The 27269-nt window shown below is 37.5% G+C and overlaps 1 protein-coding gene across 14 annotated transcripts in view; it reads left to right on the top strand.

Moving 5' to 3' along the window:
• The window catches only part of MICU1 (mitochondrial calcium uptake 1), a 248023-nt gene that overhangs the window by 5450 nt on the left and 215304 nt on the right, over positions 1 to 27269 (top strand). For 6 of the 14 annotated variants that reach the window (XM_072823521.1, XM_072823524.1, XM_072823513.1 and 3 more), the window contains exon 2: positions 21500 to 21581. The exons of the other annotated variants lie outside the window; for them this stretch is intronic. The gene's annotated coding sequence lies outside the window, so the exon portion shown is untranslated. The remainder of the gene's footprint in view (positions 1 to 21499; positions 21582 to 27269) is intronic. 14 annotated transcript variants of the gene reach the window in all.

Below are 27269 nucleotides of genomic sequence, written 5' to 3'. Positions count from 1 at the left end.
GGACAGTTACTTGGTATCTATTATAAACACTACTTATAATCTTGTTTTTTCTTTTTAAAGTTTGTTCATGGAGTAATGGGACTAAATCTGCAGGCTGTTTTTTTTCCTTTAAAAAAATAAATATTGGTACTTCATTTACTCTATTAGGATTAAGTAAGCATTCTATAACATAACACAGCATTAGAATTCAGCTTTTTTTTTTTTTTTAAGATTTTATTTATTTATTCATGAGAGACAGAGAGAGGCAGAGACATAGGCAGAGAGAGAATCAGGCTCCTCACAGGGAGCCCGATGCGGGACTCGATCCCCAGACTGGGATCATGTCCTGAGCCAAAGGCAATGCACAACTGCTGAGCCACTCAGGTGTCCCAGAATTCACCTTTAACACAGATCTTTCTTGGCTTATAATAATGGTGATATGTTCCAATAAAGCCATTTTAAGTCGAAAATACCACAAGTGAAAAATGCATTTAATACACCTAACCTATTGAACGTCATAGCTTAGCCTAGCCTACACTAAACATGCTCAGAACACAGACTTTAGATTTTATTTTTTTTTTAATTTATTTTTTTTTAAATTTATCAGAGAGAGAGAGAGAGGCAGAGACATAGGCAAAGGGAGAAGCAGACTCCTTGCGGGGAGCCCAATGCAGGACTTGATCCCAAGACCCCAGGATCATGCCCTGAGCCGGAGGCAGACGCTCAACCACTGGGCCACCCAGATGTCCCTTAGAACACTTACTTTAGCCTACAGTGGGCAAAATCATCTAACACAAAGCCTGCTTTATAATAAAGTGTTGAATATCTTAGGTAACTTAATACTGAAAGAAAACAAAATGGTTGTGTGTTGGTGGTTTATCCTCTTGATCACATCTGGGACCCGTGGCTTGCTGCTGCTGCTGCCCAGCTTAGGAAAAACTATTGTACCATGTATCATTAGCCTAGGAAAAGGTCAAAATTAAAAAATTAGAAGTACAATTTCTACTGAATGCATATTACTTTCACACCATCGTAATGTTGAGACATCCTAAGTCACCATCTGTATATCTTCCGAGTTTAGCTCTTATGACTCTACCTTTCCTTCCTATGCCTTCCCCTATGTTCTAGTCATAGTAAACTACTTTTTGATCCCCCTAACAAGCCATACTTTTGTTGTTGTTGTTGTGTTCGGAATGCCTCACCATTATCCTGCCATCTTTTAACTGGTGAGCTGCTGTTCATCTTTGAATGAGATTGCATTGTTTTTTCAGTTTGCAAGACTTTACCCTCAAGTGGTTATTTTTTTTTGGTGGTTCCCATAATAATAATTTTTACCTTTTGAAAATACTCTTATTTTGTGGAACAGTTGTATGTATTTTCTATGAGATGGAGTGATTCTTGATGCCAGAAACAAGTCTATTCATCATAGTATCCTGAACATGCAACAGAGTGCCTGTAGTCTCTACAAGCTCAGAGCATATTTGGTGAATATATGAGTAAGATAGTTCATCTGCTTTAAAAATCAGAATGGGGTATGTGGGTGGCTCAATGGTTGAACGTCTGCCTTTGATTTGGCTCAGGTTGTGATCCCAGGGTCCTGGGATTGAGTCTCGCATCAGGCCTTACAGGGAGCCTCCTTCTCCCTCTGCCTGTGTCTCTGCCTCTCTCTCTCTGTGTCTCTCATCAATAAATAAAATCTCAAGAAAAAATCAGAATAGAATCAATCCAGTAGATAAAGTCTACACACTATAACCTGTATCAGTCTGATGCATTTAGAAAACTTTTTATTTTTTTATTTTTTATTTTTTTGCATTTAGAAAACTTACTTGGACACACCTAGTAAATTCCATCCACACATTCTACCACACAACAATAACCATATTTTATCTGTCTAATATATACCAAGGCACCGGGGTGGTGGGGGGAGAGGAAAAATATTCCATTCGTTAAGGAGCTCACAATCTAGTGGTAGAGACAGCCAGATGAATTGTTAATTACAATTTAGATTTATGCTAATTAAGGTTCAAATTAAAGCTCAATTTATCAATTTCAGTAGACCCATTTCAGCTGCTTAATAACCACATGTGGCTAGTGCTTACTGTGTTGAATAGTTGATATAAAACATTTCTATCATTGCAATACATTCTTTTGACAGAGCTATTGTAGAACATTATACACTTGAACCTACATTCTTTAGTTTTAGATGATAGTTTTCGTTTCAGTCATATTCTTTGTCAAATTAAACTTGCTTTTAGATTTGAAAGTTTTCTTAAACATTATCAAGTGGATTTTATTTATTTTTTCAAGTGGATTTTAATATATAATACACTTCAAATCAGCATTGCTCATTATTTCAGGTCTTTGATCTGTGTGATAGCATTTAAATTAAGTAGTTTGAGAGTTTGATTAACTTCAGCATTGATAACATCTGATTTTCTATGCTAATAGTTCCTGAGATAGCAGTAAATCATAATGGTTAAGAGCATAGCTTTGCATCAGAGAAACTTTCCTCTGTCATGTATTGTCTGAAACCTTAGGCAGATTCCTTAAAAGCATTGAGCTGTGGTGTTCTTAGTGAAATAGTAATAATGATACTTATTGCAAGAGTTATAGAAGATTAAGGTAACAGATATTAGGCATTTAGCGTCTCCTCACAGAGTATTTATCATTAAATGCTAGCATTAAAGAGAATTTTGAACAATCAGATTCTTTTTTTTGAACAATCAGATATTTAAAACAACTTTTTGAGGAAGTTGGAGAAATTGGAATAGAGTCTGGGTATTAGAACATACCAAGGAATTAATGTGAAATTTGTTTAGGAGTGATATTGATTGTGTGGAAGGAAAAGTCCATATTTTTGGAGGCATATTAAAATATGTAGCAGTGAAATGATAGCATGTCTGAGAGTTGCTTAAAAATAATTCACAAAAAAAATAATTCACGAAGACTTAAGAATAAAAGGGATAGAAAAATTGGTTTTAATATCCATTTCTGGTAAAGAAGGAATAACCAGTACCATATTTACCCTCCTGCCTGAAACAGTTTAAAAGGCAGACAAAAGATACAAAGCAGTGGTTTCCTAGATTTTGGAAGTTGTGCAGCAAAGGAAAGTGATCCCTGAGAGGTGGGAAACCAATGAGGTGCACTCTGTAGTAGCTCTGGTTTGCTGCCTGGAAAGTTTACCAGCTGTACAGAGCAGGGAGGGGGGATCCCAACAGAGAGTGCAGTGATCTCCTTGAATTGAGACAGTCTGGGAAGGTCAAGGCAGCTGGAGTTTGCAGAGCGGAATATTAGAAATGAGAAAGCTGAAAGGAAGGAGAGCTTTGGATCTGCAGTCTCCCCCTCAAGTATCCAGCTGAGAACTGCTCTGTGCATCCATGTGAGGAAACTACTGAAGCTAGGGAGAGTACCACCTGAAAAGAATAAAGAACAGTACTGTTTTTGCAGAGGCAGAAATAATGTTTTTCCTACGAGCCAGAGGAGAAAATGTCTTAACGTGATTGTATAGATTACTCAGAAGGGCCTTGTCTTAGTAGTGGAATAAAATTAGGTGCTCCAGCCTAAAGCAAGACCTGAAAGGGTGGTACTGTTTCCAAGAAACTTAATTATATCCCAGAACTAAGCTCAAGAATAGATGTAGGAATACAAAAATATCCAACATCCAACAAGGTCGAATTCACTGTCTGGCAAGCAGAACTAGGCATGCACAGGAACAGGAAGACATGACACATGATGACAAGAAAAAAAAATCAGTCAAAACCAAAACAAATGACCGTTGATAGAATTAATAAAAGGTATATTAAAACAGTTTTTATCATTGTATTTCATATGCTTAAGAAACTAGAATATTGAATTTTATTTATTTGTTTATTTAGAGAGAAAGAACATATGAACAGGGGGTGGGGGGAGGGACAGAGGGAGAGGGAAAGAATCTCAAGCAGGCTCCATGGTCAGCACAGGGTGTGATGTGGGCCTGGATCTCAGAACCCTTAGATCATAACCTGAGCTGAAATCAAGAGTTGGACACTTAACCAACTGAGCCACCCAGGCACCCCCAGAAAGACTGACTATGTTAAGTAGAAACATAGAAGATAAGAAAACGACCAAAATGTAGTGGAGAAGGTTGTGAATGTGCAGGGATAGGGGGTATATGGCAACTCTTGTACCTTCCACTCAATTTTGCTGTGAACCTAAAACTGCTCTAAAAAAATAAATTTTATTGGAGAACCCAGGTGGCTCATTTGGTTAAGTGTTGGCTTTTTTTTTGGGGGGGGGGGGTTGGGCAGCAGCACTTCACATTTATTGAGAGCCTGCCACCGAGGAGCTCACAGCCTGGGGGCCAAGACTCCACATGTGCTGGGATGGGGGAAGAAAAGAGGTAAAGGCAAAAAGGAAGGCAATGCAGAGACTCTGGCCCAAGCAAAGGCGGTACAAAGCAGGCATAGGCAGGGGGAGGAATATGGCCCCATGAGCCCTGCCTAGACCTGTGAACTATGGACCAAGCACAGGCATGAAGGCTGCCTGACCAGTTGGGGCTTCTCCTTTTCTCTCTCCCCCAGTTTGTGCTCTGACTCTCAAATAAAATTTTTAAAAATAAATATATTTTATTAATTATAAAGAAAAAGACCAAAATGGGACTTTGATGAGATGGAAACTGTGATGTCTGAGATGAAAAATATGCTTGTGGGATTAATGGCAGATTAGACATTAGGGGAGAAAATTTATGCCAAAACTCACAAAGTTATACAAAATAATCTATGAAGAGTTCTTGTTAAAAGTACTTAATTTGACTTTGATCATGCTTTTTTTTTTTTTTTTTTTTTTTTTAAAGATTTACCAATTTTTGAGAGAGTGAGCAAGTGAGCAAGCACAGGGAGGGGCAGAGGGAGAGAGAATTTCTAGTGACTCCCCACTGTGTATAGAGCCCAACACGGGGCTCAACTTCATGACTCTGAGATCGTGACCTGAGCTGAAACCAGGAATCAGATACTTAACTGACTGAACCACCCAGGTGTCCTTCTAATCACACTTTTAGATATAACTGGAATTTATAAGAAATGAAGGGACTGGAGAAACATTTAAGCCATACTGTGAGGAATCAACTAGATAAATCTAGAATTTGAGAAATGCTGCAATATAGTTGTCCTGTTCTTTGAAAATGAGGGTTGTGCTGTGATTGCAGAATATGGTGGATATACTTAATGTAATGGGATTGTATACTAAAAAGTAGATAAGATGCTAAGTTTTATGTGTATTTTACCACAGTTTAAAAAAATGTACCATTTTAATCATTTTTAGGTATACTGTTGGGAAGCATTAAGTATATCTGCATTGTTGTACAGCAGTCACCACCATTCATTTCCAAACCCTTTTCTTCTTTCTAAACAGAAAACTATACCCATGAGATGATATTCTCCTTTTATTCCTCCCCACTGACATCATGAATCTATTTTCCATTTTTATGAATTTCACTACTGTAGGTTTTTCATATAAATGGAATCTTGTATTTGTTTTTTTGTGACTGGCTTATTTCACTTAATGTCTTTAAGATTCATCCATTTGGGGGATGCCTGGGTGGCTCAGGAGTTGAGCATCTGCCTTTGGCTCAGGGTGTGATCCTGGAGTCCCCAGATGGAGTTCTGCATTGGGGTCTTTGCATGGAGCCTGCTTCACTTCCTTCTTCCTATATCTCTGCCTCTCTCTCTGTGTCTCTCATGAAAAAATAAATAAAATCTTAAAAAAAAAGATTTATCCATTTTGTAGGATGTATCAGAATTTCTTTCCTTTTTTTTTTTTTTTAAAGATTTTATTTATTTGAGAGACAGAGCACAAGCAGGGTGGGGCTAGGAGCAGAGGGAAAGGGAGAAGTAGGCTACCTGCTGAGCAGAGAGCACAATATGGAGCTTAATCCCACGGCCCTGGGATCATAACCTGAGCCAAAAGCAGACATTTAACCAACTGATCCACCCAGATGCCCCAGAATTTCCTTCCTTTTTTTTTTTTTTTTTTAATATTTAACTTATTTATTCATGAGAGAGACAGAGACACAGGCAGAGGGAGATGCACACTCCATGCAGGGAGCCTGATGTGGGACTCAATCCCAGGACTCCAGGATCATGCCCTGAGCCAAAGGCAGACGCTCAATTGCTGAGCCACCCAGGCGTCCCTCCTTCCTTTATTTAAAAAATTGCTTTTATTGTGGTAAAATACATACAATATAAAATTAACCATCTTAATCATTTTTAAGTGTATAAGTCAGTAATATTAAGTACATTCAGATTCTTATGATAGCATCACCAACATCCATCTCCAGAACTTGCAAACATATATTAAATACATATTAAGTAGTACTCTGTATTATCACTTCCCCCCAGCCTCTGTGATTTTGACTACTCTAGGTACCTCCTGTAAGTGGAGTCAACAGTGTTTATTTTGTTGAAACTGACTTTTCTTATTTAGCATAATGTCCTCAAGATTCATCCGTGTTGTATTGTTTGTCAGAATTTCCTACCTTTTTATGGCTGAATAATATTCCATTGTAGGTATAAGCCATATTTTGTTGAAGGACACTTGGATTGCTTCCACTTTTTGGTTATTGTGAATAATGCTATTAGTATGGGTGTACAAATATGTGTTCAAAGTCTCTGCTTTCAATTCTTTTGGATATATTCCCCAAAGTAGAGTTGCTAGATCATATGTTAATTCTATGTTTAATTTTTTGAGGAACTACCATACTGTTTTCCATAGCAGTTGCACCATTTTACATTCCCATCAACAGTGTACAAAGATTCCTATTTCTCTAATACATGTTTTTTCTGTTCATTTCCGTGATTAGAATAGCAAGGCTTATGGCTAGAGTTTTACTTTGCATTTTAATTAAGGGTTTGCATTGAAAGGAAGATATTTAGGTGTGAAGTATTTATATGTCTTAGTGAAATTTATGTTACATAATACAATTTTTATTTGAATTACCACTATCAGCAGCATCCTGTTATTACCTTCCAAAGAAATATTTATTCATAATTTACTGTGTGTTAGACACTGTGCTGAACTTTATATAAGCATTTTCTTGTTTAATCCTCCTCATAGTCATTTGCAGTGAGTGTTATTATCCCTGTTTTATGGTAGCACAAAGTTGCCAAGTCAGGAATCAAATACAAATTTGACTGGCTTCAAAATTAATGGTCAGTAAGAGGTCCAGTTAGTAAGTTCTAGTATTTAGAATTAATGAATTAACTAGATTACCTTGACACAACTTTCTGGTCCTCAGCTCATAAAAACAAAAGAGAACAAAACAAAATACACAACAACAATACAAACTTATCTACATGTTCAGTTAAGCTTTATGATCTAATTTTACTTTAATTAAGTCTTAAAGTTGAAAATAACATCTTCGATTAAGCAAGGGAAAATCTTAAAAAAAAAAAGAAAATAAAGAAGTACCTGGGGAAATAGAAGTGGAGTAAAGGTAAAAAAGGCAGGATAATATCCATTGAAATATCTGATACTGCTGTCAGTCTAGCAGGTTCATTTCTAGAGAGACCAAAACTACAGATAGATTGTTAAAAAGGACTATCTATAAAGATGTCAGTTGCTGTGAAGATGAAAAAAAAAATCCATTGAAATTGTTATTTATGTAGAAAGAGACTTCCTTTTGCAGAAATATATATTATTCTTACACATTGGTCCATAATACTGATCAATCCTTTGCTGTTGAATGGGACTCTGAATAACATGTCATGGATCCACAGATGAGTTCTGACATGGAATTATTGTTCCATTTTAATCCTGGTACCCCATTTCCCATATCTGAAAATTAAATATAGTGCATATGAGAGAGTATTCATTGGAGCACTTATAAAATACAGAGTTCTCTGCAAATGCAAGGTGACATGGTTATTAAATATTGATTACTTTGTTCTGTCTTCACATATCATTTCTGTATTACTTAGGATTTGGAGCTTTAATTTAGTAAGGAAGCCTGTAAAGTATCCTAACTGTGTTCTGTGGTGCTTGTAATACGCTATTGTTGATCAAAGTTTTATATTCTTATTTTAAAAAAAATTTGCTCTGAGGCACCTGGGTGGCTCAGTGGCTGAGTGTCTACCTTTGGCTCAGGTCATGATCTGGGGGTCCTGGGATCGAGTCCCCCACTCCCGTGGGGAGCCTGCTTCTCCCTCTGGCTATGTCTCTGCCTTTCTCTCTGTGTGTCTCATGAATAAATAAATAAAATCTTAAAAAAATTTGCTCTTCTTGCAGTCAGTCTCAGCCTTTTGTAGAGTTATGCTTAGTCAACTGGTACTTTTATAATACAATCCCCTGTTAAACCTTTATGGACAAAGCAAACAGATTTAGCAATGAATGAATTAGCTTATTAGCAAATTGCAAATGGGAACATGGTTTCAATAGACCATTTAGGTTTATGCTGTTGTGTGATTAGATTTTTTTTTAAGATTTTATTTATTTATTCATGAGAGACACACAGAGAGAAGCAGGCTCCATGCAGGGAGCCCGATGTGGGACTCGATCCTGGAACTCCAGGATCATGCCCTGGGCCAAAGGCAGGCACTCAACCACTGAGCCACCCAGGCATCCCTTGTATGATTAGATTAACTCAACCTAATCGCTTTTTGAATGGTTGTCATTAAAATTTTATATATTGTTTTATTATATATAGTTATAGCACATATGAGGACTACATGAAACATATATGTGTACTTGAAAGAATAATTATAAAAGTGACCCATGTTGGTAAACATCACCCAAGCCAAAAAAGAACATTCCCATCACTTGAGAAGGCCCCCATGTGCCTTTTCCTAATCACAGCCCTCTTCTCTTCAGGAGACAAATTACCACCCATGATTTTGGTGATAATCATGGTTATATGTATCACTAAACATCTTACTTGTTTTCGTGTTTTGGGGCCATATGTAGATGAAACCTAACTATATATATATTCTTCATGATTTGCTTCTTCACTCAACATTATATTTGTGAGACTTATCATTTGTTACTTGTAAAGCATTTTTGGAGGGATGTAAAGTTTCCTAAAATTAATTTTGTGATTCCCTATCTATCTTCATTCTTCTTCTAAGTTTATTTTTTAGTAATCTCTATATTTATTGTGGGGCTCGTACTAATGATCCTCTGGATCAAAAGTCACATGCTCTTCCTATTGAGTCACCCAGGTGCCCCTCAATTTTTCTTTTTCTTTTTCTTTTTTTAGGAACTATTAATAAAATTTGGTTGTTAGTCCTTTGATGGTTATATGGGTAGCAACTGTTTTGTCCCTCTTTGGACTTTGTAGTGTTTTTTGATGTTTTTAATATTTTTTTTGATGTTTTTAATATTGTTTTTAAATTTTATTAAATTTTTTTTGGCTGTGATTCATCAGTCTTATATAATACCCAGTGCTCATTGCATCACGTGCCCTTCTTAATGTCCATCATTCTGTTACCCCATCCCCCTACCTGCCTCACCTCCAGCAACTCTCAGTTTATTTCCTATGATTAAAAGTCTCTTACGGTTTGTCTCCCTCTCTGATTTCATTTTTTATTTTTCCCTTCCTTCCCTATGATCTTCTGTTTCTTAAATTCCACATATGAGTGAAATCATATTCTCTGATTGACTTATTTCATTTAGTATAATACCCTCTGGTTCCATCCATGTCCTTGCAGAAGGCAAGATTTCATTTTTTTGTTGGCTGAGTAGTATTTCATTGTATGTATATACCACCTCCACTTTATCCATTCATCTTTTGATGGACATCTGCGCTCTTCCATAGTTTGGCTATTGTGGACATTGCTGCTATAAACATTAGGGTGCAGGTGCCCCTTCAGATCATTACATTTGTATCTTTGGGGTAAATTCCTAGTAGTGCAATTGCTGGATTGTAGGATAGCTCTATTTTCAACTTTTTTTTTTTTTTTTTTTAAGATTTTATTTATTTATTTGTGAGAGACACACACAGAGAGAGGCAGAGACACAGGCAGAGGGAGAAACAGGCTCCATGCAGGGAGCCCGACATGGGACTCGATCCCGGGACTCCAGGATCAGGCCCTGGGCTGAAGGCAGCCCTAAACCGCTGAGCCACCCGGGCTGCCCTATTTTCAACTTTTTGAGGAACCTCCATACTGTTTTCCAGAGTGGCTGCATGAGCTTGCATTTCCTTTCTTTATAGTATCTTTTATGATGCCTGTATGTTGTTTTTATGGTTGCTTTTAATATATTTTATCAGTCTTTTTTTTTTTTTTTTTGGTATTTTTCCTCCTGTAATATCATTGAGATATTCTCTTACAGCATTAGCTAGAAACTTTACATTTTTCCTTTTATACTGTTTAATCCACTTAGAACTGATATTTATGTATTGTGAATCCATTGAGTTCTTTTCCTATGCCCTGGCCCTGGGTCAATGTTCCAGCCTCATTTATTGGGAAATCTTCCTTGTCCTACTAATTTGATATCCCATCTCTGTCAGTATCTATTTATGTGGCTATGTCTTAGGGTTTTAAATTTTTTTCTGTTGTTCTATTTGTACCTCTGTGGCAATATCACATTGTCTTAGATACTAAGATTTGTAGTGAGTTTTAATATTAGAGCATTACCAACCTACCTTGTGTTCCCCCCACCCCCCCACCCCAAGCATGTCTTAGCTTTTCTTGGTCCTTTGTACTTCTATATTCATTTTAGGGTCATTTTGTCAAGGTCCACTAAAATCCATTGGGATTGTATTGCTAGTATAGTTTAGTTTGGGGAAAATTGCCATCTTTACAAAATTTTGTTTTTCAGTTTATTAAATGGTATTACATTTATTTAGGTCTTCTTTAAGGAGGTCTTTCAATGAAGTCTTTTATTAGACTTATTCCTAGGTACTTTATACTTTTGCTTTTTTTCTTTGTATTTTAATTTAATTTTTTAAAAAAGATTTTATTTATTTGAATGAAGGAGTGGGAGAGAGAGCACAAGTGGTGGGGGAACAGACTCCGTCTGAGCAGGGAACTCCATGTGAGACTTAGTCCCAGGACCCTGGGATCATGACCTGGCTGAAGGCAGATGCTTAACCAACTGAGCCACCCAGGCTCCCTGCCCTAAGTATTTTTTTAAGACAGTGTGTGGGCAAGCAGGGGGAGGGGCAGAGGGAGAGGAAGAGAATCTCAAGCAGACTCCCTGCTGAGCATGGAGCCTCAGGCAGGTCTTGGTCTCAGGACCTTAAGATGATGACCTGAGCCAAAATCAAGAATTGGTCACTTAATCAACCGAGCCACCCAGGTGCTCCACCAAATGGTAAAATGCAAATTAAGACCACTTTTAAAAAGTGTGTTCCACAAGTATTTTATAAAAGCAATTATATTGAAATTTATTGAAGTATAGTTTACTTACAATAAAGTTTACCCTTTTCTGTATACTCGAAGTTTCAATAAATGCAGTCATATGTGCACAATAATCAAGATATAGGTCAGTTCCTTTCACCCCTAGAAATTGCCTTATGCTCCTCTGTATTAGCCTTTCCCCTCATTTCCATCCCTGGCAGCCACTGATCTGTTTCCTGTTGTTAGGGTTTTGCCTTTTTAAAAATGTCATGCAAATAGAATCATAAAGTTTTTAAAGCTGGTTTAAGAGGCAACTGGGTGGCATAGTCTGTTGGGCATCCAACTCATGGTTTAGAGTCAGGTTGTGATCTCAGGGTCTTGGGATGGAGCCCTGCCTCAGGCTCTGCGCTCAGCAAAGAATCTATTTGTCCCTCTTCCTCTGCCCCTACTCTCTCTCTCTCTCAAATAAAGAAATAAAATCTTTAAAAGTGCTTTAAAATTATCATATAGTCAAGTGTTTTTTTCTCTCGGTGTACAGTTCTTTGAAATTTAATATATAAATTTTAATAATATAGATTCATTTAACTGCCACTGCAATAGGATACAGGAAAGTTCTCAACCCTCTCATGCTGTCCTATTTTAGTCAGACCCTTCTCTACCTCTGTTTCTTAGAAACTTACTAAAAGTTCTCTATTAGTAGTTTTTTCTTTTTTATAAATGTATATACATGGAATCATGAAGTATGTAATCTTTGAGACTGGCTTCTTCCAGTATAATGCCTTTGAGATTGATCCAAGTTGTTGCATGTACCAAGAGTTCGTTCCATTTTAATTATGGTTATATTCCATTGTAGGCTTATGTCACAGTTTGTTTATTCAACTGATGAAAGATACTGGATTTGTTTCTAGATCTTGGCAATTTAAAAAAATGTACACATTCAAATACAGGTTTTATGTGAGCACAAGTTTTTATTTCTCTATGGTAAATACCTAGGAGTAGAATTGTTGGGTCATATGGTAAATATATGTTAAACTTTATGAAAAAAATGTCAAACTGTTTTCCAGAGTGTTTACCATTTTGCATTCCTACCAGCAATGTATAGAGAGTTTCATTTGTTTTGCATTCTTGCTGCACGTAGTATTGTCAGTAATTTTTTTTTAAGATTTATTTATTTATGATAGACGGGGTGGGGGGAGGGGGGCAGAGACACAGGAGGAGGGAGAAGCAGGCTCCATGCCGGGAGCCCGACGTGGGACTCTATCCCAGGACTCCAGATCCCAGGACTCCAGGATTGGGCCCTGGGCCAAAGGCAGGCGCTAAACCCGCTGAGCCACCCAGGGATCCCAGTAATTTTTCTTTTAGCCAAATAAGTATATAATGGTATCTCATTGTGGTCTTAATTTGCATTGCTAATGGCTAATGATGTTGAATACCTTTTTATGTGCTCATTTATTTATGAATAGAGCTGTTAAGAACATTAATTCATAGTTTTTTTGTGTGTGAACCTGTTTTCATTTCTCTGGGGTATTTATCTAAATTCAGCTTGAATTTTTCATACATTGCTAATGACCAAGTTTGAGATAGTGCTAGAGTGTGGAATCTATAGAAACCATAGACACAGGAGAGTTCACACCCACTTGCAGGCTTTTCTCAATAGATCTCAACCAGAAGCTTTCCTATAACATTGGGGAAAGAGCAGAAAACCGAAAGTGCTTCCCAAAGATTCAGCCTATAGTAGGGAAGCATCCACCACAGTGAGAAAAGCAAAAAGCTCCTTTCAGATCTAAATATTTTATTTTTTTTAAATTTTTATTTATTTATGATAGTCACACAGAGAGAGAGAGAGAGAGGCAGAGACAGAAGCAGGCTCCACGCACCGTCGGACATGGGATGGTGGGATTCGATCCCGGGTCTCCAGGATCGCGCCCTGGGCCAAAGGCAGGCACTAAACCGCTGCGCCACCCAGGGATCCCTCCTTTCAGATCTAAAGGACAAAAGTCTTAAGGCCCTGGGGAAGGATAGTAAACCCTGTTACCTTAGGTGAAAATCATTTGTATCTAGTGGGGAGAAAAACAAAAATAAACCCTCACCCCTGGGGAGGGGCAGAAAACTGTTGGAGCCCAGATTATCAGAAGTTTATATCTGACAATAGATAGGGCCACCAAGAAATCCCCATGCCCAAGACCCAGAGGTCTCTCCTGAAAATTGTAGCTGTCCCAGGACAACAGAGAACCCATAACCAGGCTAACACACACCAAGTAACAAGCACTCAGGAAAAATGACATATATTATCTACAAAGGAACAAAGATAGAAATTACAGTAAACTTCTCAGAAATGACAAAAGCCAGTTTCTGTTGCTCTTCTGTCATTCCTGAATTTCCAGATTTCCTTCCAGTATTTGTTTTTTCCCATCTGAAGAACTTTTTGTAGTCTTTTAGAGCAGGTGTGCAGGCAGAGAATTCTCCTAGAATATCATGCTTTGACACTACAGATTTTATTTAAATCCTATGAAGAATGTTCGGCCCTTTCTTTCCTATTTTTTTTTTTTTTTTTGCCTTAGCAGGCAGTTGGCCTAGTTAGAGTTAGGCTATAAATTCTGACCCACCTTTTATGGGTTGTAGTTCCAATATCAGTTTGGTTTTCATAACTTTGCATTACTATCCAGATTTTTCCATTGTGTGTACCACACAGTAGCCAGTGGTAGTGATCTATATACCCCATATTTTAGTTCACATATCCTTTGTTTTGCTGTGTGTACCATACCTGTGTACCCTGGATATGAGCTTAGGATATCATACTGAACCTTATGGTTTCATTTTATTGAACTTTCCTTCTATGTGATATTCCCAACATTTCTTTTCTCCACATGATCCTTCTTCTTTTGACTCAGTCCTGAAAATTTCTCTGCCTACTCTATCACATAATTTGGCTTATATCAGCCTCCTGGATCCAGAGACCAGAGGATAGAAAAATGAGCAAACGAGATCCCTCAGTGCTCTTGGAGAAGAGTTCCTCTGTCAGAATTTTTCTCTTTTTTCTGATTTTTAGATGTCTTCCTAGCTGCAAGTTATTCTGCACTACTATAGGTGTCTGTTTTTTCTGGGGTGGGAGAAAATGAGCAAAGACACACACATCCAGGGAATTTCTCCCACTCTCTTTTACTCATAGCAGCCTTTTTCCCACTCATCAATCAGAAATAAATGGGTGTTGGAGATCTGTTTGCATCCAGTACACACATCTGGTGTCAAACAAACTTTGAATTTTGGTATGGAGGGACCAGGGGAAAAATTGGGAAACTCTCTGCTATTCTAGTGCTACCTTGAGATGTCTTTCATTTTGCATTTTGCCTGCTAACATATTACTTTTCAGAGTCTTTTTCCATCCAGGGCTTTTAGTTGCATTCAGTGTGAGACCAGAAGTATGCTGACTTCATCTTAACCTGAACCAGAACCTCTATAGTCAAGTTTTAAATACTTTTTATTAGGAAGTATTTCAAACATATACAAAATTATGAATTCTGTTGTACATACACAAAACCCCCATGTACCCATTGCCTAGCTTCACCATTTATCAACATTTGGCTGATCTTTTTCATCTATAATTTCCCATTTTCACTGTCTCTTGACTTTAATTGTAAAATATAGCTGTCATTTCATTCCATTTTATATGGCCAATTTCTATAATTTTTATGTGTATTGGGAAAGAATGTATAATATGCAGTTGTTCAGTGTTCAGGTATGGGCATTAAGTTGTTGATCATGTTTATAAAAATATTTTATATCCCTACTGTTTCTTTTTTTAAAGATTTTATTACTTATTCATGAGAGACACACACAGCGAAGCAGAGACATAGGCAGAAGGAAAAGCAGGCTCCCTGCGGGGAGCCTGATGTGGAACTCGATCCTAGGACTCCTGGATCATGACCTAACATTCACCTTTATAAATTTCTATAAATAATGAAGGCAGATGCTCAACCACTGAGACACCCACGTACCCCTATATCCCTACTGTTTTTTTTTTTTTTTTAAGATTTTATTTATTTATTCATGAGAGACAGAGAGAGAGAGAGAGAGAGAGAGGCAGAGACACAGGCAGAGGGAGAAACAGACTCCATGCAGGAAGCTAGATGTGGGACTTGATCCTGGGACTCCAGGATCATGCTCTGGGCTGAAGGCAGACACCCAACTGCTGAACACCCAGGCATCCCCCTAATGGTTTTAAAAATATTTTTACTCATACATTTTTTTCTTGTTCTATACAATATTCTTTTGAACCTTAAACTTTATAAAGTGATAATCTGTAGTTATGTTATTTAAGTCTAATAAATTTGTGTTACAGGACACTAAAGATAGTTTTTTTTGTGACCTTGAACTCTGTTCAAGTGATTCTTTTAAGCTGTTACAGAAACTAATATTTAATAGCTTTAGAACTACATATGATAAACATTATTTGTGTGATGTGTTGTTGTCTTGCCAATAGGTTAATTGAGTTCTAGCTTAAAAGTCTTAGAAGCTTAAAAAATGCATTTTCACTTTTGACAATAGCCATTCTAATAGATGTGAAGTGGTATCTCGTTGTTTTGATTTTCCTTTCCCCAGTGACTAATGATATTGAACATCTATTGACCCCCCGAGCCACCCAGGGGTCCCTCCAGCAGTGTTTGTTGAAAAGAAGTCCTTTTCATGTTGAATGGACTTGGCACTCTTGCTGAAAATCAGTTGACCATATATGTGGTTTATTCCTAGGCTTTTATTTTATTCCATTGGATTATATATCTGTCTTTATGCCAGGTCCAGTGTTTTTCTTGCTGTTGCTTTGCATTATGTTTTGAAATCAGAAAGTAGGAGTCTCCCAACTTTGTTCTTCTTTCTCAAGATGTTTTTGGCTATTTGGGGTCCCTTGAGATTTCAGATGAATTTTTAAAGATTTTTTTTTCTAGGTGCCATTTTAGAGTCACAGCAAAATTGAAGAGAAGGTACAGAGATTTTTCCATATACCCTCTGCTCTACATGGGCATGGCCTTCTCCATTATCAATTTCCCCCACAAAAGTGGTAGATTTATTACTGTTGACAAACCTATTGATACATCATAATTGACCGAAGTCCGTAGTTTACATTATGGTTCACTCTTGGTGTTGTACATTTTATAGATTTGGACAAATGTATAATGACATGTGTTCATTATTATGGTATAACAGAGTATTTTTACATCCTAAAAATCCTCTATGCTTTGCCTGTTTATTCTTTCTCCTGTCCCAGCCTTTGTCAACCTATGATCTTTCCATTGTCCCTACAGTTTTGCCTCTTCTAGAATGTCATATAGTGGTAATCAACAGCGTGTAGCCATTTCAGATTGGCTTCTTTCACATAGTAACATGCTTTTAAGGTTTCTCCAAGTTTTCTCATGAACTGATAGCTCATTTCTTTTTAGTGCCTTTAACTAGTAGAGAGCCTCTCTGGCATACTGTAGCACCACTTTAGCTAACTAGTAGGGATCTTCTGGCACACAGAGGGTGTCACTTTAGGTAACTACTCTATGACCTTGCCACCATGCCCCTTGCTCCATAAAAGGTGAGAATTAAGGTCCAAATAGAGGGGGAAGATAGGAACAGAAAATAGTGGTAAAGAATACCTGCTTACTGCCTGGATTGTTTGTCCCCTGATCCTCCCTGTCATGTAAGTTACTCTGAATAAAATGCTGTGTAAGCAGTATGTAGTGACTTGCTTCATTTTTTGGTATTGAAGGGTCTTCTCAGTCTGGAGGATACATTACTGACTCTCCTCCATGTTCTTACATTCACCTTTATAAATTTCTATAAATAATGAATGAGGGTTCCTATAGGTCCATATCCTCCCCAGCATTTGATATTGTCAGTGTTCCACATTTTGGTCCTTGTAATTGTTAGGTATTGGTATCTCAGTATTTAGATTTACATTTCCTTGAGGACATGGAGTTTCGTTTCATTTCGTTTCGTTTCGTTTCTTTTCTTTTCTTTTCTTTTCTTTTCTTTTCTTTTCTTTTCTTTTCTTTTCTTTTCTTTTCTTCTTTCTTTCTTTCTTTCTTTCTTTCTTTCTTTCTTTCTTTCTTTCTTTCTTTCTTTCTTTCTTTCAGATTTTTATTTATTCATGAGAGAGACACAGAGAGAGGCAGAGACATAGGAAGAGGGAGGAGAAGCAGGCTCCATGCAGAGAGTCTGATGTGGGACTAGATCCCGGGATCATGCCCTGAGCCAGAGGCAGATGCTCAACCACTGAACCACTCAGGCATCCCTGGAATGCTTATCCCTTTCTATATGCTTATTTGCCATCCGTATATCTTCTTTGGTGAGGTGTCAATTCCATATAACTTTTAGGATGGAATTTTGTGTTTCTTTTAAATGATAGAGTTGAGTTTTTTATTTTTAGTTTTTAATTTTTTTAAAGATTTCATTCATTTGTCAGAGAGCACAAGCAGGGGGAGCAGCAGGCAGAGGCAGAGGCTCCTTGTTCAGTAGGGAGCCTGATGAGGGGCTCGAAACCAGGACCCTGGGATCATGACCCAAGCTTAAGGCAGATGCCCAACCGACTGAGCCACCCAGGCACCCTAGAGTTTTTTTTTTTTTTAAAGAAGAAACCACATATACCCCCATTTCCTAGTTTTCTTCCTTTAAGAAATCTTTAAGGAAATCTTTTTGCCCCTGTTCAGTTTTTTTTCCCCCATTATCTGTCAGTTAACACCAGCATTTTAGTGTTTTGATTCTTTTTTTTATTATTATTAATGTATTTATGAGAGAGAGAGAGAGAGAGAGGCAGAGACACAGGAGGAGGGAGAAGCAGGCTCCATGCCGGGAGCCCGATGTGGGACTTGATCCCGGGGCTCCAGGATTGCGCCCTGGGCCAAAGGCAGGCACCAAACCACTGAGCCACCCAGGGGTCCCTAGTGTTTTGATTCTTAATTTTTTTTTTTATGTGGGGTGTTTATTTTTGTAATGGATGAATTTCTATCATTTGCTCTTTTTGTTTTTCTTGTTAAAAGATAACAAAGCAAGAAGTACAGATTTCTAGAAAGGGATTTCGATGGGATTTAATTAAGAGATTAAAGTATTTGGAGAGTATAATGAAATCTGACAAGTGCTTTTTCACATATCTTTTAAGGTGACAACAGAGGTCACTTATTGAAGTTACTAGGCAAGCAAATTGAAGGTAGAAGGAAGAAAGAAACTATTTACATGTCTTGCTTATTACACCTTAAATGTCATCTGTTAAATTCAGAATCAGAATTTTTATTACCTTTAATATTTGAAATTTTATTAAAAAATGAAGAGAATAAGGAAGCTTCATATCATATGGTTGATAAAGTAATTAAAGTGGAGTTGAAAATATTTCAGACAACAAAGAGCATAGGCTAGGAAAGTAGAATATCGTGATTTTTAATATCAATTTAATTACTTATCAGGAAAATTAATGCTCTGATTTACATTTTTATAACAAATTTATTGAGATATAACTCACAGACCATGTAAGTCACCTATTTAAACTATACATCTTAGTGACTTTTAGTATATTAACAGATATGTGTGACCATCACCAGAATCAATTTAGAATTGATGAAAATAAAATTTTCATATCCCAGAAAGAACCTCTTAGCCTTTAGCACTTACTCCCTATTTCCTCCTAACACCACCCCTCCCCACCTACTAATCTACTTTCTGTCTGACATTTCTTTTTTCTTTTCCTTTTCTTTTCTTTTTTTGAGAGAGAGCGAGCATGAGCAGGGTAGTGGTAGGGAGAGAGGGAGAGGGAGAGAACATCCTAAGCCTCCTTCATACCAGTGCAAAGCCCAGGGCGGGGTTTGATTTCACAACCCTAAGATCGTGGTCTGAGCCCAAATCAAGTCAGATGCTTAATTGAGCCACCCAGGCGCCCCTATTTTGGACATTTCTAATGTGCATTTTTAAAAGATTGCTCTGGAAAAAAGAAATTCATCTGGCTAATGTACAAAATGAAAGCAAAGAGTCCACTTGGGAGATGCTTGCAGAAATCTAAGCATGATAGGATGGTGGTATAGACTTGGCTGTTAGCAGTGGAGATAGAAGTTTATAGATTAGAATATTGTTTAGAAAACTGTGACTTTATTTTTAAAAAGATTTTTATTTATTTATTTGAAACAGAGAGAGAGAGCTAGAGAGCGAACAAGTAGGCAGAGGGAGAGGGAGAAGCAGGCACTCACCGAGCAGGGAGCCCAGTGTGGGGCTTGATCCTAGGACTCCAGGATTACAACCCAGGCTGAAAGTAGATTCTTAACCAACTGAGCCACTCAGGTTGCCCTTAGAAAACTGTGACTTAAATAGTTTGAAGTATTTTCTTTTTTAATAGATTTCATTTATTTATTAGAGAGAGGGAGAGCACAGGTGGGGGGCGGGGGGCAGAGAGAGAGGGAGAAGCAGGCTCCCTGCTAAGGGCAAGTGGGGACTCCATCCGCAGAGGACTCCGGGATCATGACCTATGCCAAAGGCAGCTGCTTAACTGACTCAGCCACCCAGTTGCCTCTGAAATAATTTCTTTTGATAGAAGAATATTTAGTATTTAAATAGAGATCATAATATACAGAGTAATGATTTTACTCTTAATGAAAGGCTTTGGATGCTACAAAGAAAGCCAGAGAAGCCTTACGTCCAGTATGCGAGGAAATGTTTATGAGTTGAATATGTCTTGGGTTTTCAAATCTCTGAGGCTTACATTGTAGTATGGCTTTCCCTACCTCAGATCAGATTGGCCTGCTGTTGGAAAAGTCTAAAGTGGTGGTGAAGTGTGTACTTAGTTTATTTCTTAGTAGACTAGACTATATATTTTGTTTTAATGGCTGATATCATATAAATGATATGGCTTTTTGGCTTTAGCAGGTAGAACAGGCATTCAAGTTCAAAGTAACAAATTTACGATAATATATAAAAGTTATCCCATTTATAAGACTGAGAATAATTTTTTTCTAAATGACGTCTACCTTTTATTTATAATTATTTATAATAATTTTTAAAAGCCTTTTGACTGAGATATGAGTTCCTTTCTGGTCTTTACCTTGTGTGTTCTTTTTTTTTTTATTCATGAGAGAGAGAGAGGGGCAGAGACATAGGCAGAGGGAGAGGCAGGCTCCCCATCGAGGAGCCCAATGCAGGACTCGATGCCAGGACTCCAGGATCATGACCTGAGCCGAAGGCAGACGCTCAACTGCTGAGCGACCCAGACGTCCTTACCTAGTGTGTTCTTAGAGCTACTTAATATTTCCTAAATATATTTTCATCATCTGAAATGGGTAGAAGTAGAGAATTTAAAGCAGTCACTAGGGGAAAAACAAATATTCTGAGAGAACTACCTCTCAAAACACAAAATGATCGTTTAATGGTTTAATAGGTATGTGAAAGAAATAGTTTATTACTATTTTTAAAGGTTTATTTATTTTAAAGAGAGAGTGCATGCACTAGTGGGGAGGGGGCAGAATGAGAGGGAGAAAGAAACTTAAGCAAACTCTGCACTGAGCATGAAGCCTGACACAGGGCTTCATCTCATGACCCTGAGATTACAACCTGAGCCAAAATTAAGAGTGAAATGCTTAATCAACTTTGCCACCCAGGAGCCCCAGAAACGGATTAGTTTTATACTATTTTAAACTGCCTAGAGCTTAGCAAGCAAATTAATTGCTTTACTACGTTATTTAAATTTGAATTTAAGCAAAACGTGACAGAGATGAGAAAAATAAAATACTATCTATATTAAGTATAGATATAGAAATATTAAATGAAATAGAATTTTAAAATATTTTAAAAATGGAATATACAATAAGATTGACTTATACTTTGCTATGTATTTCTTTGAGTGTTAGCACATGTATAGATTTGTGTGACTTGGGATGCCTGGGTGGCTCAGTGGTTGTCTGCCTTCAGCTCAGGGCATGATCCCAGAGTTCCAGGATCACATCCTGCATCAGGCTCTCCACAGGGAGCCTGCTTCTCCCTCTGCCTGTGTGTCTGCCTCTCTCTCATGAATAAATAAATTAATTAATCTAAAAAAAAAAGATTTGTGTGACTGTCCCACACACAATATAGAGTATCTGTCTGGATATAGGCTATCACCTAAAAATTTATGTGTGGTTCTGTTGTAATCAAATCTTCTACCTACCTGTAACTTCTGGTAGTCTGATCTGTTCTCCATCACTATTCTTTTACTTTTCCAGAATATCATATAAAAGCATGTAACCTTTTGAAACTGACTTCTTTCATCATCAGTGTAATACCTTTCAGATTCTTCTTCAGCATGTAAGTAATTTACTCCTGATTGATTACTGCGTAGTTTTCCATTATATGGATATACTGGAGTTTGTTTATCCATGCAACATTTGAAAGTCATTTAGATTATTTTATAATTTTATTATTTAGTCATTTAGGTTATTTACAATTTTGGTAATTATGAATAAAACTGTGAACATTTCAGGTACAGATTTTTGTGCAAACTTTAGTTTTCATCTCTAGAGTATCTAGTAATGCTTCATCTTTCATTCCTCCAATCATGGATGAGTGTTACAGTTGCTTTGTATCTTTGATATTGTCAGATATTGTTGGCTTTAGTGGTTTTTTTGTTTTGTTTTTAGCCATTCTGTTGGGTATATAGTAGTATCTCATTGTGGTTTCCATGATCATTTTTCTAATAGCTAATGATGTTGATCATCTTTGCAAGTGCTAATTTACCATTTATGTATCTTATTTGATGATGTGTCTGTTCAGATCATCTGCTCATTCCTTAATTGGGCTTTTTGTACACTTTATGAATATAGAAAATCCTAGGAAATGCAAACTCATTTATAGAGAGTGGTAGTATAGGCACCTAAAGTCTGAGAAAGGGGAACTCTTTTTTTTGACCAAAGGAAATGTGATCCCAAGAATATAGGGAGGATTCCTCGTTTTTTGTTTTTGTTTTTTGTTTTTTTTTTCCTTTTCTATCATCTAGCACAATGGTTTGCAACTAGGCCTAATTTTGTTGTCACACCATTTAGATTACTGTGTACTTATGTACTTCAGCTTGCCTAGCTCTGTATAAGGATAAAGACTGAGCATTTGATGTTTCCTTTGTGCTCTTAGAAACCTGGCCATGGATGATGGAACTGGAAACTCAATTTTTAGGATTGTATTAGTGTTGAGAACTGTCAGTGAGGCTAACAGTTCTTTGGAAAGACTTTTAAAAGGCTTCTGGGATGAATATGAGAAGAAGAGAGAAAAGAAAAGGAGAAAAGAAAGGAATAGGGTTACATTTCTTGAGTTTGGTAGAATGCTCTGAAATGGTTTTTTTAGACTAATTACAAATAAATATTAAGATGGTATTATTTTAATATTTCATTTTTAGGAGCTTCCTAAAAATGTTTGAATCTGGTCAGAGACAAATCCTGGCCTTTCCTTATAACTACCATCAGGATTTTAGTATACTAACTTTCTCTTGTAGCAATTATATACATATCAGGAAAATACTAATGATTATTCTTGGCTTATGGATATATCTGATTAAATTAATTTGAGAGAAGGGGAGAGACTGCGTGCGCGTGCGTGCAAAAGCAAGGGGAGCAACTGAGGGAGAGGGAGAAACAGGCTCCCCACTGAGTAGGGAGTCCATTATGGTGCTCTGTCTCAGGACCCTGGCATCATGACCTGAGCTGAAAGTGGATGTTTAGCTGACTGAGCCACCTAGGCACGCCTTATGAAGGTATTTTAAAAGATGTCATTTAAGGGCACCTGGGTGGCTTGGGTAAGTGTCTAGCTCTTGGTTTCTGCTCAGGTCATGATCTCAGGCACATGAAATTGAGCCCCTATTGAGGTCTGTGCTAGTGCAGAGTCTGCTTGGGATTCTCCCCCTGTCCCTTCCTGTGCTCATGCATGATTGCTGTCTCTCTCTAAAATAAATTTGTAGAGGGCACCCCGGGTGACTCAGTGGTTTAGTGCCACCTTTGGTCCAGGGTGTGATCCTGGAGACTTGGGATCGAGTCACATGTCAGGCTCCCTGCATGGAGCCTGCTTCTCCTGCTGCCTATGTCTCTGCTTCTCTCTCTCTCTGTGTCCCTCATGAATAAATAAATAAAATCTTAAATAAAATAAAATAAATGTGTAGAAAAAAGATGAAGTTTAAGTAATTCATTTACCTGTCTTACCTCAGTGTTAACATATGTGTTTTTATTTTGTTAGTTCCTCTATTCTCTGTACAAAATAAGGAAATGATGACTAATAGTATTAGTTACTCCTTTTTTTTTTTTTTTTTTGTATTAGCTACTCCTGATGCTGTAAGTTAGTTCTGGATAGTTTTTCATATCTCCGATAGTCTCTGCAACCAGATTTCCCCATCTGAACCACAGAACAAAATAAATTATTTCAGTGATTATTTTCTCAATCCTAATCCTATTGGTACAAAACTACTGCCATTCTAATGTATAGGAGAAAAGTTAATTCACTTGCCCAATGGATATGTTATTCTCTTGTGTAACACCTGTTGAGAAAGATTGTAAGAAGTCAGTAACTATGCAATGTTGTTAACTCCCTACCATTGCTACATAAGGGTAAAGTAGATCACAACTGGTAAAAAGAGTGCAAGAAAAAAGGATTGTAAACGTTTTTGTCTGTTTCATCCTGTTGGGAGAAATATAGTGAGCAGTCATAGGTGAAATTGAGTATTTCCTCAAGAAATACAAAACATGTATAATCATTGTGATTGAATCAGGTAAATGATGTTTGTAAATGGAAAATATCTTGCATTAGGAAGTAATATTATTTTAATTAGTAGACTTTTTTCCATGCCTTTTTTATTTATTTATTTTTATTTATTTATTTTTTCCATGCTTTTTTAAAATTTAAATTCAATTCATTAAAATATAATGTATTATTAGTTTCAGAGGTAAAATTCAGTGATTCATCAGTCTTATACCCAGTGCTCATTAAATTATATGCCCTCCTTAATGTCCATACCCAGTTACCTCATCTCCTCACCCGCCCCAGCAACTCTCAGTTTGTTTCCTGTGATTAAGAGTCTCTTATAGTTTGTCTCCCCTCTGATTTCATCTTTTATTTTTTCCTCTCTTCACCTAGGATCCTCTGTTTTGTTTTTTAAATTCCACATATGAATGAGATCCTATGATGATAATTTTTCTTGGATTGACTGATTTCACTTAGCATAATACCCTCTAGTTCCATCCATGTCATTGCAAAAGGCAAGATTTCATTTTTTTGATGGCTGAGTAGTATTTCATTGTATATATACACCACATTTTCTTTATCCATCTGTCTGGACATCTGGGCTCTTTCCATAGTTTGGCTATTTTGCACATTGCTGCTATCAATACTAGGATGCAAGTGCCCCTTGAGATCACTTCATTTATATCTTCAGGGTAAATCCCTAGTAGTGCAATAGCTGGGTCGTAGGGTGGCTCTATTTTCAACTTTTTGAGGAACCTGCATACTGTTCCCAGAGTGGCTGTACCAGCTTGCATTACTACCAGCAGTGTAGGAAGGTCCCCCTTTCTCTACATTCTCACCTACATCTGTTGTTTCTTGATTTGTTAATTTTAGCCATTCTTACTGGTGTGAGGTGGTAGTTCATTGTATTTTGATTTGTATTTCCCTGATGCTGAGTGATGTTGAGAATTTTTTCATGTGTCTGTTGGCCATTTGTATGTCGTCTTTGAAGAAATATCTGTTGATGTCTTCTGCCCATTTCTTGATTGGAATATTTGTTCTTTGGATGTTGAGTTTTGTAAGTTCTTTATAGATTTTGGATATTAGCCCTGTATCTAAAAACACATTTGCAAATATCTTCTCCCATTCTGTCGCTTGTCTTTTGGTTTTGTCTGCAATTTCCTTTGCTGTGCAAGAACCTTTTATCTTGGGCAGCCCAGGTGGCTCAGTGGTTTAGCTCCTGCCTTTAGCTCGGAGCATGATCCTGGAGACCTGGGATCAGGTCCCACATCGGGCTCCCTGCATGGAGCATGCTTCTCCTTCTCCCTGTGTCTCTGCCTCTCTCTGTGTCTTTCATGAATGATAAAAATAATCTTTAAAAAAAAAAAAACAACCTTTTATCTTGATGAAATCCCAGTCGTTCAGTTTTGCCTTTGTTTCTCTTGCCTTTGGAGACATGTCTTGCAAGAAGATGCTGTGGCCCCAGTCATAGAGGTTGCTTCCTATGTTCTACTCTAGGATTTTGGAAGATTCTTGTCTCACGTTTAGGTCTTTCATCCATTTTTTAAAAAAAGATTTTTATTTATTTTGACAGAGCGTGCACAAGTGGGGGGGAGTGGCAGAGGGAAATGGAGAAGCAGACTCCCTGCTGAGCAGGGAACCTGGTGAGGCGGGGCTTGTTTCCAGGTCCCTGGGATCATGACCTGAGCTGAAGCCAGATGTTTAACCCACTAAGCCACTCAAGTGCCCCCAGTCTTTCATCCATTTTGAGTTTATCTTTGTGAATGGTGTAAGAAAATGGTCCAGTTTCATTCTTCTACATGTGACTCCCAATTTTCCCAGCACAATTTGTTGAAGAGGCTGTCTTTTTTCCATTGATATTCTTTCCTGCTTTGTCAAAGATCAGTTGGCCATATTGTTGAGAGTCCATTTCTGGGTTCTCTATTCTGTTCCATTGATCTGTGTTTTTGTGCCAGTACCCTACTGTCTTGGTGATTACAGGTTTGTATAAGAGCTTGAATTCTGGAATTGTGATGCTACCAGCTGTGGTTTTCTTTTTTAACATTCCTCTGGCTATTCGGAGTCTTTTTTGGTTCCATACAGATTTTAGGATTATTTGTTCCAACTCTGAAAAAAGTTGATGGTATTTTGGTAGAGATTGCATTGAATGTAAGGACTGCTCTAAGTAGCATAGATGTTTTAACAGCATTATTCTTCCAATCCATTCCATTTCTTTGTGTCTTCCTCAGTTTCTTTCATGAATTTTCTATAGTTTTCTGAGTATATATCCTTTGCCTCTTTGGTTAGGTTTATTCCTAGGTATCTTATAGTTTTGAGTGCAACTGTATGTGGGATTGACTCCTTAACTTCTCTCTCTTCTGTCTCATTGTTAATGTATAGATATGCAACTGATTTGTGTGCATGGATTTTATATCCTGCCACTTTGCTGAATTCCTGTTTGCGTGCTAGCAGTTTGGGGTTGGAGTCTTTTGGATTTTCCACATGAAGTATCATGTCATCTGTGAAGAGTGAGAGTTTGACTTTTTCCTTGCTGATTTGGATGCCTTTCATTTTTTTTTTTAAGATTTTATTTATTTATTCATGAGAGACACACACAGAGAGAAGCACAGACACAGGCAGAGGGAGAAGCAGGCTCTATGCAGGGAGCCTGACGTGGGACTCGGTCCCGGGTCTCCAGGATCATACCCTGGGCTGAAAGCAGCGCTAAACCACTGAGCTACCTGGGCTGCCCTTTTCATTTCTTTTTGTTGTCTGATTGCTGAGGCTAGGACTTGTAGTACTGTGTTGAATAATAGTGGTGATAGTGGACATCCCTGTTGTGTTATTGACCTTAGGGGAAAAGCTCTCAGTTTTTCCCCATTGAGAATGATACTCACTGTGGGCTTTTTGTATATTGCTTTTATGATATTGAAGTATGTTCCCTCTATCCCTACACTGTGAAGAATTTTAAACAAGAAAGGATGCTGTGTGTTGTCAAATGCTTTTTCTGCATCTATTGAGAGGATCATATGGTTCTTGTCCTTTTATTACTGTAGTGTAACACATTGGTTGATTTGTATATGTTGACCCATCCTTGCAGCCTAGGAATGAATCCTACTTGGTTGTGGTGAATAATCTTTTTAATGTACTGCTGGATCCTATTGGCTATATCTTGGTGATAATTTTAGCATCCATGTTTATCAGAGATAATGGTCTGTAATTTTCCTTTTTGATGAGATCTTTCTCTGGTTTTGGCATGAAGGTAATGCTGGCCTAATAGAAAGAGTTTGGAAGTTT

Source organism: Canis lupus, chromosome 4, assembly GCF_048164855.1.
Source record: "Canis lupus baileyi chromosome 4, mCanLup2.hap1, whole genome shotgun sequence".
In the NCBI taxonomy this organism is placed as follows: domain Eukaryota; kingdom Metazoa; phylum Chordata; class Mammalia; order Carnivora; family Canidae; genus Canis; species Canis lupus.
Note: the sequence above shows the minus strand (reverse complement) of the source record. Positions and strands in the feature narration are given on the sequence as shown.